Source organism: Callithrix jacchus, chromosome 16, assembly GCF_049354715.1.
Source record: "Callithrix jacchus isolate 240 chromosome 16, calJac240_pri, whole genome shotgun sequence".
Taxonomy (NCBI): Eukaryota; Metazoa; Chordata; class Mammalia; order Primates; family Cebidae; genus Callithrix; species Callithrix jacchus.
The window spans coordinates 14376702-14390574 of record NC_133517.1 but is presented as its reverse complement, the minus strand read 5'-3'; the positions used below and the strand labels follow the sequence as shown (position 1 = coordinate 14390574).

The 13873-nt window shown below is 39.7% G+C and overlaps 1 protein-coding gene across 13 annotated transcripts in view; it reads right to left on the bottom strand.

The window, feature by feature from the left end:
* Positions 1-13873, bottom strand: part of FAM110B (family with sequence similarity 110 member B) — a 147191-nt gene that overhangs the window by 43308 nt on the left and 90010 nt on the right. The window contains exon 3 of one of the 13 annotated variants that reach the window (XR_013528254.1): positions 6095-12982. The exons of the other annotated variants lie outside the window; for them this stretch is intronic. The gene's annotated coding sequence lies outside the window, so the exon portion shown is untranslated. Of the gene's footprint in view, positions 1-6094; positions 12983-13873 lie in introns of those variants that run through there. 13 annotated transcript variants of the gene reach the window in all.

Here is a 13873-nt window from a genome sequence, read left to right as displayed (position 1 = left end):
TCGAGACCATCCTGGTCAACATGGTGAAACCCCGTCTCTACTAAAAATACAAAAAATTAGCTGGGCATGGTGGCATGTGCCTGTAATCCCAGCTACTCAGGAGGCTGAGGCAGGAGAATTGCCTGAACCCAGGAGGCGGAGGTTGCGGTGAGCCGAGATCGCGCCATTGCACTCCAGCCTGGGTAACGAGCGAAACTCCGTCTCAAAAAAATAAAATAAAAATAAAAATAAAAAAAAATTCATTCATTCATTCATTCATTCATTCATTCATTCGTTTTGAGACAAGGTTTCACTCTGTTGCCCAGGCTGGAGTGTAGTGGTGTGATCATGGCTCAACGCAGACTTGACCTTCTGGGCTCAAGCAATGTTCCCCATCTGGGATTACAGGTGTAAGCCACTGTGTCTGACTTCAACTATCCTTTTGAATGCAATAAAAATTGAGCCAACAGAGCATCAGAATATGCTAAGCGCTTTACATCTATCTTCTCATTTAATCCACACAATCCTGAAGAAACTAAGGTTTCCAGGAGTTAAATTGTTCCGAGCTCACCCTGATACTGAGTGGTAGAGCTGTGATGAAACCTGCCTGTATCCAGCTTCAGAACTTGTTCTCCAACCTTAGGTAACATGGAGCCCAAAGCAATTTTAGGAAAACTACAAAAGTCTTAGAAACTACCACTTCCCCTTAACACAGGACAATGCTGACCCAAGGCACCTAGTTCCACTTGCTAAGTATGGCCCTCAGGCTGCACTGCTGAAGGTTATCCATCTGAGGAATCTCTCATTTTGTAAAAAAATAAGGCAATGGAAAAAAGTTCTTTTTTTTTTTTTTTTAAAGAACTGCAACTATAGAAATCTACCACCTAATACATTTCAATAATATGATATGGCTGTGCAAAGTTACTCAGTTAAAATTCAACCTTTATTTCCAAGAGAAGGTGAACTTCTAGTTTTCTCCATTAACAAAATGTTTTTCTAACCTTTAAGAAATCACTGAGTCATGTCATTAGAGAAACTTCTTGAAATAGTACCTCAAGCAATGTAATTGTATTTTGATTGATTGTATTCATCTAGAAAAGCACGATTTCAAATGTGTAAAGAACAGCAGCATAAAAGGCAATCAGATATGATGACTTTTTGAAAATGTCTACCACATATAAGTAAAGAATAGTAGTAATACTGTGGGGAGTACTTGTTTCAAAACTCATTAAGTACTGTCTTAATAACATAGATGGCTGCAAGCATGTTATTACAACACTTAACATTTGCAATTTATTTCATATGTCAGAAAAAATCTACAATTGCTGTCTTTCAATCCAGTCCCATTCTCCTTTCCTTCCACCCGCAGGTACAAAGAGATTGAGCAAGAAAATGGCCCATATATAGAAAGATATATTTACATTTCATTTTTATTTGTAGTTTCAGTAGGTAAGTTTCTACTTTGTCTTGGGATCTTGGCTGCTCTCAGGTGCTCTTCACACCTCTTTATTAAATTTCCTTAAAAATGGCTGCAGATGAGGTTGTAAATGTTTTGCTGCAATTCTTGGAGAAGAACAGGTGGAACTACAGCGTCCCTTTCAACCACATGATTCCACATTACATTGCCAGGAAATATCCTATCCAATCAATGTGCTTCTTACGTTGACAGGTAAATCTTTAAAGACTAGAGTTGCAGAAAAAAATCAAAGCATGAAATATGGGTATGCAGAGAAGCAAAAGATAAGGTGCTGGATGAAGAGTTAACATATCTCCTTAGTCTTTATTCACCATAGCATACATAACAGGTAAGTCCTGCTCAAGGCGATGAGAAGTGAGTGAAAGAACGAACAAGAGGGTTCCAGCAACTATGGGGCTGTGTTCTAGCTGGGCAAGGCACCCAGATGATTACATTAGAGTGTAATAAATAAGGTGTCACATTTAGCAGACAGCACTATGTGAATTTCAAGAAAAGGCATTAAATGAATAGTGTGGGGTTGTGGGAGGCCAGATGAGAAGGGGCCTTCTAGAAGTGGTTTCCCAAATTAGATTCCAAGGGACATGTAGTTCACTTGAATCCTTATTCATATTCATGTATGCTGGATGAAGTGACAGGTTAGAAAACAGGATATGCTGGAAATGCAAAACTATTAGGACTAATTATTGTACCTATCTTACAGCACCTGGAAGGCGTTAAAGTAGTACAAATGATTGTAATTCATTATCAAGGTTGAATGATATGTCTGAGAAGGGACACAAATATTTGCTTATAGAAATACACGCCTTTCTTGATATATTGCATTCATTGAGCTAAATGCATAAACCTTCCTGTAGCCCCTTACAAAGTTTAGCTAATTTTAAACAAAATAGAAGTTTTTTTCTGCCTTGCAAAGCTGTTTGATTCAACTGGCCTTTTTATAATAAGCATTGTACTATGTAACGCTGCTCAGGTAAAGATGAGGACTGACTGACTCTTCTAAAGTATGATTCTAATTGTGTGGCTCTCTTCTCAAACCTGTTTCAAGGTTTTGAAGCTTCTAGCCTGAGTAACTGATCAGCATCCATCTTGGTTTATAGCATGGCTACTGTGGCTACTGTACCAGGAGAGATACAGGCGAGAAGTTTGTGGGCTGTATAGAGGTGAAGATGAGCAGGCCCCTCAAGAAGGGACATGGAGAAGTTCCCATTGCAAACTGTGAAAAGAACAGACTGTACCAGGGGCACCAGCAATGGGGAACGGAGGCTGAGGGCGGTGGCAGACAAGAAAGCTCCTGCAACTCCAGCTTAGTTGCTGCCTGTGAGATACATTGTTATGGCATAGGTGGAAATCAATTCATTTACACAAGTAATAGATGTAACAGTAATTCTTGCCCAAATAAATTCTTTTCCATAGTCAGGAATCATACTGATCTATGCTGCTTCACTACATTTAAAAATAATTATTAATAGCACTTTGGGAGGCCGAGGCAAGTGGATCACGAGGTCAGGAGATCGAGACCATCCTGGCCAACATGGTGAAACCCCGTCTCTACAAAAAATACAAAAAATTAGCCAGGCATGGTGGTACGGGCCTGTAGTCCCAGCCCAGAAGGCTGAGGCAGGAGAATCACTTGAATCCGGAAGGCAGAAGTTGCCGTGAGCCAAGATCATGCCACTGCACTGGGTGCAGCCCAGTCTGGGTGACAGAGTGAGACTCTGTCTCAAAAATAATAATAATAACACTCATTATTATTATTATTAATCTATTAATTTAGATATAATCTGAACCAAAAGTTGGACATAAGGGGTAAAATTTCATTGAAGATCACACTGTATAAACAATGGTAAATCCTCCAGCATTAAAATCAAATTACACAATAAGAACATGGTAAGTTGAAGATGGATAATTTCCCAATATTTTTGTTCTCAAACAGAAATTAAGTTTGGGGAATATCCCTTTGCTGCTCTGTGTTACCTTTCCCAAGTTCTGTCCATCAGAGCTGCTCATTCTGTATAACTGAGGCAGGATGACTCACTCTGATTTACACTGAAGCAGTTCCAAAGTTATCTGCAGTCTTGGGTCACTTAACATCCTCACTCTGATTTCATGTAAACACATTCTTGAAAAGTGTTGGTGAATAAGTTAGCATTGAATGAAAGGAAAAGTAAGATGCAATGGTTTGGAAAATAACAAAAAGGGGCATTCATACTGAAGATTTCTTTTCCTTTCAAATTTTAAATGTGGTGCAATGGTGTGATCTCTACTCACTGCAAGCTCTGCCTCTCAGGTTCAAGCGATTCTCCTGCCTCAGCCTCCCAAGAAGCTGGGATTATAGGTATGTGCCACCACATCCGGGTAATTTTTGTATTTTTAGTAGAGATGAGGTTTCACCATGTTGGCCATACTGGTCTCGAACTCCTGCCCTCAGGTGATCCAGCAGAGTGGCCTCCCAAAGTGTTGGGATTACAGGTGTGAGCCACTGTGCCTGGCTCTGAGCACGTTTTAAATGGCAGAGATACAAGTTGGCAAATGCTACAGCCCAAGCTATAGCTTTTTAGTGCCTTGCCTTGGGAATAAATGACGCATAAGCTCTGAGACTCCAACTGACAGTTATCACTGCCTCATGGCTAAACTTGGAGCTTCAGGGAAATGAGTACCAAGAGGCACAAACAACAGTGAGCCACTGGATGCCATCTGCCATTTACAATCATGACTGTCTTAACAGCTGGTGACTTCAATCCACTATGACTAAATGACGGTGCAGCAGAGTTTATAAATTAATAAATTAATTCTTGAAACATGAAACATACTAGATTTTGGAGGAAGTCAGTTTACCTAGAGTAGAAATCAATACAGCTCTAATTAATAAATACTTTGGTTTATTCTGATTGACTATGCATCATGGTCATGTTTTAAGAAAGAAAATCAAAAGGTATTTTTGGGTTAAAATGAAATTACTATTTGATGAAAAGGTTTAAAAAGTGTTTAGAGATTTCACCTGCCATCAGGGAATAACAACTGCTTGCATAAGTTTAAAAACAATTTATTCTTTAAATGAAGTTAAGCCAGGATGATTAGAAATAAATGGACCCTCCAAGCACGTAAACAATCAGACTGCTTTTTGGAGCTTGGCAATACAAAAACGGTCAAGACTTCACTTATTAAATGTACTCACGCCAATTGTGTTTGATTTGTACTATATTTTGGTCCAAACACAAGATCAAAATCACTGATTTACAAAATCACTGCTTATTGTAAAATCAGTGATTAGACGTGGACTAGAAAATGTTTATTAATTGTAATGGTATGTGTTAAGGGTTGAATTGTGTCTTCCAAAATTCATTCAGGTAAGCCCCAACCCCCAATAGCTCAGACTGTATTCTACTGTAGCATTCTTCATTTGGAAATAGGGTCTTGACTGAGTTAATGAGTTAACAGGAGGTCATGCTGGAGTAGGCTGGGCCCCTCATCCAACAGGACTGGTGTCCTTACAAAAAGGGGCAATTTGGACACAGGCACAGGGAGAACATCATGTGAGGATGACGGCAGAGATGGAGAAGATGCCCTTACAAGCCAGGAAACCCTGAAGATGGCCAGCAAACCACCAGAAGCCAGGAGGGAGGCGTGGCACAGATTCTCCCTCACAGCCCCCAGAAGGGACCAGTCTCGCTGACACCTTTATCTCAGATTTCCAGTCTCCAGCACTGTGAGACAATACATTTCTGTTGTCTCAACCACCCAGTCTGTGGCATTTTGCTAGAGCACCCTAGAAAACTTGTGCAATATGAAACACAGTCAGTTGAGAACAGAAACAAAATAGAACACCCTTGCTCTCTTTGAAGGAGTCCATCCAGCTTCAGAATGTATCTGACGGGAATAACTTCAGTATCCCAAACTGAGTCCATGACTTTTTTGTTTCAAAATCTGGAGGAAGCACCAGACTAAGTGTAGGAAGTACCAATTTCAGTGTTTATAGTTTGTAAAATGTATTACTATTTACACTGTATATTAACAGAACCAGGAGACCAGAGTTTACAGTTCCCTGATTTCCAAAGATTTCCTAAAATCTAAGTTACAAGAGAAAAGGAAGGGACAGAGAGAGGGATTAGGGATTAGACAGGGAGAGGTTTGGACAGACAGTACTGAGTGGGGGCTCGGGAGGGGACAAAAAGAGTGGGCAAATTCACAGAATATATGGGAACCCTAGAACAAAAGCGTGATGTTGCTGGATGCTGAGCCAGCAGGTAGTAGGAGAGACTGAAGGGGGTGACAGAAATCAGTGGAAATCTTTAAAATGAAATAAAGCACATAAAACACAGAGCCTTCATAAAGCCCTTTTAGGTGAAATACAATAGGCTACATAGTAGAAAATGTACATTAAGAGATAGATTAAGAAAATACCTCAAAAAGAAATAGGTAAGATCTACTCTGAAAGGAATGACAACATAGTTGGATACACATACAGTATTTATATCTATATATCTATTTTAAAATCTTAATATATTATATAAAGTAACAATAAATATCTGCAAATTAATGTGCTGTATAAGAGTACTAAACCTGCCCAGATGGGACAGGAGAGATCAGAACTGAGGTATGTATTAAGCAAGACTCAACAGACTGAAGAGACAAGCTTACTTTTCTTAGTTTCAAAAATTTATTTATATACTGAAAATTACCTATATGGTGAAATCAAACTTGTACTTAATGTTTAAACTATAGTAAATACAGTTTAATATGGTTTAAGTAATTACATACAGGTTGAGTATCACTTATGTGAAATGCTTGGGACCAGAAGTGTTTTGAATTTTTATTTTTTTTAAATTTTGGAATAGCTTCATTATACTTGTAATAAGCATTGCCTTTGAGTGGCATGTGGGTATTCAACAAGTTTCAGATTTTGAAGCATTTTGGACTCTGGATTTTCAGATTTGGGATGCTCAATCTCTATTCATTTTTCTTAAACTACATTTAAATATTTAAGTACATCACAGTTTATTACAACTGTGCATCCCTTGAGGTATTACCCCAATCTTCAACTAAGAAATCAGCAGGAATAGAAACACTGCACACAAAATCTACTGTCAACAGGGAAGAGTGAACAAGGATGTACCCCGTCTGCACAGTGCCCGTCGGCATGAAAAATACAGCATGTCTCCATAAGGATTTTGAGATTTAAAAGACAAAAATAACAAATAAACAGCAAAGTATGAATAAACAAAATTACTTTCCTCCAGATGAGTGTAATACCAAGCCTGAAAGTAAAATATGAAAAAGGCAGGCTCAATTAATAGCAACAGAATGTGAGTCTTTTAGCAGTGGTCACTATTAATAATATTAAATGTAATCCTTTCCAAATGAGAAGAGTCAGTTTGCAATTTGAGTGCTTTTTTCAGTAATTATAACTATATAAAAAGCTAGAAGTGAACCTTAGACTTCTTTTTATTTCTTTAAGACTGGTATGGAGTTAATGTCTCTGGAACTAGCCAGAGGGCTGGGAAACTAGTAAGCTGTCTCCATGGTAACAGGCTGCTCTGCCATGCAGGGATCATTTCACATGTTCCTTGTAACCTAGAGCCCACATCGAGGAGAGAAGCAAGATCCCCATTTTGGATTTTCAGGGTCACCATTAATAATGAGTTTCAGTAGGACTGTATTTTTATAAGAATGCTGACGGGGGGCATCTATCATGAATTTGTAAAAATTACCTAAGCTTATTTTTTTTTCCTCTTGTTTAGTCTGCCAGTGACCATCAGGTATGGGCTCTGATGGAAGCCTGGTGGTGACAAGGTCATCCACAGATCTCATTATGAGCCACAGCCGATGTGATTATCAAATTCTGAGGTGGAATCTGAGAGCGAGGAGGGCTGAGCCAAAACCCCTCGTGGGGCTGTGCTGCAAGGACGCCTGCCATCCAGCTGGGCTTTGGTGAGCACTAGCAGGACACCTGAGCTGTGATAAATGCCCGGTGATGACGAGAATCTGCCTGCGCTTGGGTAAGGGAGAGGCTACCCAGAGGAGCTGGAAACAAAGGCAGGGGAGCTAAGTAATCTGACACTGGGCATGCTCACATCCTGGAATAAGGGAGTCTTCAGTGAGCCTATTTCTTTAAGGGAAATGTTTTCATTCTGCTTTGCTTTGCTCATAATCTCACCTGGAGAGAAGAGCATGAAAATGCCCTCATCTTGTCTTATGGTGTTCACCTTCTGAAGAGGCATTAACCTTTGGCCCACTGCAGGGACTGGTTAACTAAAGAGCACGCTTTAGTAGAAGCACCCTTGGTTAGGAGAGCAAAGGCCTGGCTACACCTGCCGCGCACCACAGGTTATTAGTATTAGTATTAATATCTAATGTTATTAGTATTGCTCATATTAAAAATTATAATTTACTTGTGGGTGTCTTAAGTTTATGGTTTTTGCTTTCCACAAAAAAAACACCCAATAGAATCTGAGCTCAAAGGCCTTGTGGGGAAAATCCCAAGTCAATCTTTATAAATAATGAGATGAAACCACTGAGATGCTCAAAGGAATTCTCTGAAGGGTGTACAGATACCTCAGCCTTTATTTTGAGTAAACTACAGTGGACCTTGGAATAATGCCAGGGGTTAAAGACCCTGACTGTCTACCGCATGCAGTTGAAAAAAATCTAACTTTTAACTGCCCTATAACTTTAACTACAAATAGCCTCCTGTTGACTGGAAGCCTTGCTGATAACATAAACAGTCAATTAACACAACTTTTGTATGTTATAGGTATGATATGGCCTACTCTTACAATATAGAAAGCCAGAGAAAATAAAATGTTATTAAGAAAATCCCAGGCCGGGCGCGGTGGCTCACGCCTGTAATCCCAGCACTTTGGTAGGCCAAGGCAGGTAGGTAGATTGCCTGAGCTCAGGAGTTCATGACCAGGCTAGGCAACACAGTGAAACCCCGTCTCTACTAAAAATACAAAAATTAGCCGGGCATGGTAGCATGCACCTGTAGTCCCAGCTACTTGGGAGGCTGATGCAGGAGAATTGCTTGAACCCGAGAGGCGGAGGCTGCAGTGAGCCAAGATTCTGCCACTGCACTTTAGCCAGGGTGACAGAGTGAGATACTGTCGCCCCTCCTGCCTTCCAATAAAAGAATATCCCAAAAAAGATAAAATATATTTACTATTCATTAATCGGAAGTGGATCATCATAAAGGTCTTCATTCTTGCTGTCTTACTTTGAGTAGGCTGAGGAAGAGGAAGAAGAGGAAGAGGAGAGGTTGGTCTTGTCTGAGAGGTGGCAGAGGCAGAAGAAAATATAAGCAGACCTGAGCAGTTCAAACCTGTGCTGTTCAAGAGCCAACTGTAGTTAATAGGAAGTCTGCTACTGAATCCTGCTAATATATGAGACGGACAGAAATCATACTACATATGTATAAAAGATAACATTTTCTAGAAGATGCCAATGGCAAAAGTATGTTTTCAAAGTAAGAAATAGTTTTGATGCCATTTTACTTTCATGAAATGCTTTCTTCTAAAACATGATCTCCTGATCAAAAATAACTAAGGGCTATGTGAGCTTTTACAATGAATTTTAACTCAGAAGTAAAACCTATCATTAGAGCCTCTGTACAATAGCTTTTTCTCCAAATCTCTGTATCCTATCATTATGAAGTTGGAGTGTTTACAGTGTTTCCCCAATGAATGTCTTTTCAAATTGCTGTAATTATTTTGATCCTAATTTTAATCTGAATCCATTTATCACACCAAATCAAATAATCCCAAAGCAAAATGATGTCTGCTAACGGGGAAAAAGTGACAAGGGAGGGAAAAGACCCTCGGGTGTAGAAGGTCACGCCTGTGAGATCAGATTCTATTACATCTAAGGCACCCACAAGTCAATTAAACCACAAAACCCAATTAGTGTGGATCTCGGACATCATGTTTTAAGCACTACAGCAGAGGGAACGCGGGAGTAAAACAGAAGCATCAAATATCTACATAAAGACCCCAATTCCAATGACAAGGCTGATAGTGCCAATTTTCTCAGAACTGCAGGAATTACAGCCTAGCCACTGATGACCTTCAAGTGAAGAATTCTTTATGAGCCATAAACACTAAAGTTCACCAATTCACATGGCTGATGCAAAAACGTGCCTCCAATAGGCAGCGTTAAGACCACAGGGTTGATGTGAAATAAAATCACTCATCTGTGACGGTTTTTATGTTAGCTTCTCCTGCCCTTGGTTGGACCATTTGATTGTCATCTTAAAACTTTAAAGCTTTATTGAAGAGTTTTTACCACTGCTAAAGGAATATTCATGGCACTAGTCTCTTATCCTGTCAAAAGCAGTATTTATATACATGAGAATATAAACTGTTGTAAGAAGGGAAAATGTCACAGATTTATAAGGGATCAAGTTTACAAGGGAGCAGGCTGGTGTGAATGTTTCACCCCATGAGCCCTGTGATCAAAGAGCAAGGATTAAAAGCAGAGAAGTCTATCCCTCATAGTTTTTGGACAAAATAACACTTGATCTTGGAATACAGTTAAACGCCTCCACTCTCTTTTCACTGTAAGGATGCTGCTGAACCCAGGATGAAGGCGTAACTCTCAAGTGCTGCTCTGTTTCCTTGTAACTTCATAAATTCTAGTGTGTGCCATCAATTGAAATCATAAACCTTTCCAAAGTTTGGGGAATGAGAAAAATATAATTTGGTTTGTTAAATAAGTATTCATATTCATAGCATCCCATAAAAAGCAGCATATATAATCCCTCTACCCAAATCTCTTCCAAGAATGAAGATAACACAGACAATGTATTATAGAGAGAAAGAAACACGTTTCATTGAATTCAGAATTCTGTCTAGAAATGCTATTTTACTGCAGGAGTTCTAAACCTAGATATATGACTTGAAACATCATTTGGAACTGGGAATTCATCAAGTCAGTAAAATAATGAAAACATTTATGGAGAGACTGGGGAAGAGAGAAGACTCACTGAATATATGTATGAATGAAGTAAAATAAGATTCAATGGAGAAACTAAAATTGTGATTGTCCTTTAAAATTAATTGTAGAATATTTATAATCCTAGGATACTACAAAGGTATAAAATAAATACATTTTGATAGCCTGTGCATTGCTTAAAACAAGTATCAAAATAAATTTTTTTCTTTTAATTTCCTTTTGGAAACATTTGCTGGGCCCCTCTTATAAGCCAGTCCAGTGGGAACTAGGGATCAGGTATTGAGTTGAGATCCTAAGGAGTTTTACTTTTGGGGAAGCCTCCTGGCCTCACTGAACAGATACCATTTTGGAAAGTTACAAATTAATTTTGTAAGTCAAATTATACTATCCCATTGATAGTTTACTCATATTTATATTAATTCCATTGATTTTTAAATTGGGCACTGTTCCCTAAAGGTTGGAGTTTAGAATGTAATAAAAACTTTGAGGATCAGTAATCTTTAAAGTATTTTGTAACTACAGAAGCTTTATTTAAGGTAAAGATAACGTGGAACATTGGAATGCCAAGCAGATGAATGCAGAGTGGTTTCGGCTAAAGGAAAGCCCCAAATCTCAATCCCCATCAGCCTTGAATCCCCTAATACTACAGGGAATAGGGTTTGAAAATCACTGCTAGAGTTCAATTCATTCATTCTGCAAATGAGCCAATGAGGGGACGGCCCCAGAAAGAGGTCAAGTTTTGGAGCTGTGATAGCAAATGGGGCAGACGAGCTTGTATCCTGGCCTTTTCAGGTATCACCCATGTAGCTTTGAGAGGTCTCTTTCTCTGATGCTTCTGTTGCCTCATCTATGAAGATGATACAACAGTTTACTCCACCCCTCAAGGCCGCTGAAGTGAAAGTCCTTGTAAAATGTATAAGCCTATTCAAAAAGCAAATTGCTACAGCCGCTGCTTTAACAGAAGCCTTAAATCAGAGAACTGGAAGCGATGCCCAGCGACCTAAGTCACAGACAGATAGGTGACCTGTCCAGGGCTCCAGATAAGGTAGAAGGTGATGCACAGCACTGGTTTCTTTGGCATCACTATATGATAAACAACCTGAGAAGGAACCCTTGGCTGGTATCTGTAGCAAATTCTTTTGTTCAGAGAAATCTTCAGAAAATCTAATGCGCTGAAAACACATGGCTTCTAAATAGTAGGAAAATATTTACCTCCAAAGTCTGTGAAGCACCTGGAACCTAAAGCACACTGGACACTTGGCAAGATTGTTTAGAGGGACATATCTGCAACCAGATGGTGTGAGCTCAAATCTAGCACCATGATCACATGCTACATCTCATCAACTACCTGTTGTGAGAATGGAGATGATGCACTAAAGGGCTGAAATGCACAGTGAATGCCAAGCAAAGTACCAGCTCTACCATCTTCAACGTGTGCAGTATCACATAAGTCAGGCACGACAGTATGGAGCTATTAGTCCATTAACGTCCCTTTGTCTTTACTGAGAAATACACCTCGACTGAAATGGACTCTTAAACATCACCATCCATCACTGACAAGTGAGGGTACTGGGAACTTTGCAAAGGTAGCAGTTTGTAAAGTATTTTACATAACACAGCAATACTGCACAAATTTACAACAGAAGTAGCACTCTCTGTGGAATGTCTTAAGAATTGCACAGTGCTCCTACTTATGTGTAAAGCTAAGTGCCAATCAAGAGGTGACTTCTTAGTATGAGACATAAGAACGCTTCAGATAGCACTTCAAAGCCAGGTTTCAATCATCTGAAAAATAAGATACTGACTGGATGAAAATGTCCAATAATCACAAAATGGTTTTAAACATAGCTGAATTTAAAATTAATCAGATACTGTAAACATATGTAACATGAAGTATTATTACCAAGATATAATAAGAAATCCAAAAATGTTGCAGGTTTGGCACAAAATGTGTTTAAATGATCTCTTAATTTCCTGTTTCTTAACAGTAAAGTCGTATATTCATATAATTTTTCTTTATTATACCTAGCATCTTCATCACACGCTTAGAGACCAAAGACTGCTGAAAATAAGAGAGAGATGCTCTCAAAGGCTCCAAATGAGGCAACTGACTTTGGTTTAACACTCTTGGAGACCATCTCAGAAGAGCTCGAGATTTGGTTATGAACATGAGCACTGTACACAGGTGATGAACACAGCATTAGTTTCATTTTAGCAACATTCACTGGGCCCCTCCTTAAAGCCAGTCAAGTGGAAACCAGGTATCTCATACTGAGTTGAGGTCTTAAGAAATTTTTTACTTCAGGGGAAACCTCCTGGCCTCGCCAAACAGAAAACATTTTGGAAAGTTACGAATTGATTTTGTAAGGTAAATCATACTTTCCCATTGATACCTTACTCATGTTTATATTAATTCCATTGATTTTTAAATTGGGCACTGGCCCCTAAAGGCTAGGGCTCCGTGTGCAAACGGCCAGTGCTCACGAACTGCAGCGGGGAATAAACCACCCTGCAAAGAGCAGAATGCAGCACACTTCACAATGGGGACATCTGTGGAGGGTTCACCGTAGAGAAGATGGATACCTGGTGGGGAAGAAAGTGAACACAACCTTACAATGCTGCATCAATCAGTGTGCCAGGGGCATTCCAGAATTAATTCCTATACTCTCTAAGAATGAATGTGAAACTTTTTCAGGCCCAAGTTCAACACAAACATCTCTCTGCCTCATAGGCCAATGATCAAAATCTTAAATTAAATCTTGAAGTGTATCAGCTTTCTTTTGTTTGGTTGGTTGTTTGAGACAAAGTCTCATTCTGTCTCCCTAGCTGGAGTGCAGTGGTGAGATCTCAGCTCACTGCAACTTCCATCTTCCAGGTTCAAGTGATTCTCCTGCCTCAGCCTCCTGAGTGGCTGGGATTACAGGCACCTGCCACCACACCTGGTTATTTTTTGTATTTTTAGTAGAGATGTGGTTTTACCATGTTGGCCAGGCTGGTCTTGAACTCCTGACCTCAGGTGATCTTCCTGCCCAGAACTCTCAAAGTGCTGGGATTACAGATGTGAGCCACCAAACCCTGCTAAAAGTGTCAGCTTTTCAGTTGATTAAAGGAAGGGGGCATGACTCCCCCCCCAAAAGTAACTTTTCCCCTTACCAATACAGCACCAAATGTTGAACTACAAATACAACTAGGAGAGTAAATGAAAACGAAGCCTGTTTTTTCTCCTGTTTTTGATGCCAACTGCCAGGTTCAGAGAGTGATGTGTCAATCCATACTCTGACTGCCCCGGCAACCCGTGCCTCGGTATAGCCACTCTAACACCCCCTTAAAAGTGTCCTGAGAAAAGTCCTGGGAGGTGCAGGGTGCAAGCTACTCTGTGTTCTATGCTTAGAATCCAGTGCCATTCTGTGCTCTATTCTACAGACCCAGAGTTAAAATGTAATTCTTACCCCCAACTTGCTTATAGTCTATTGG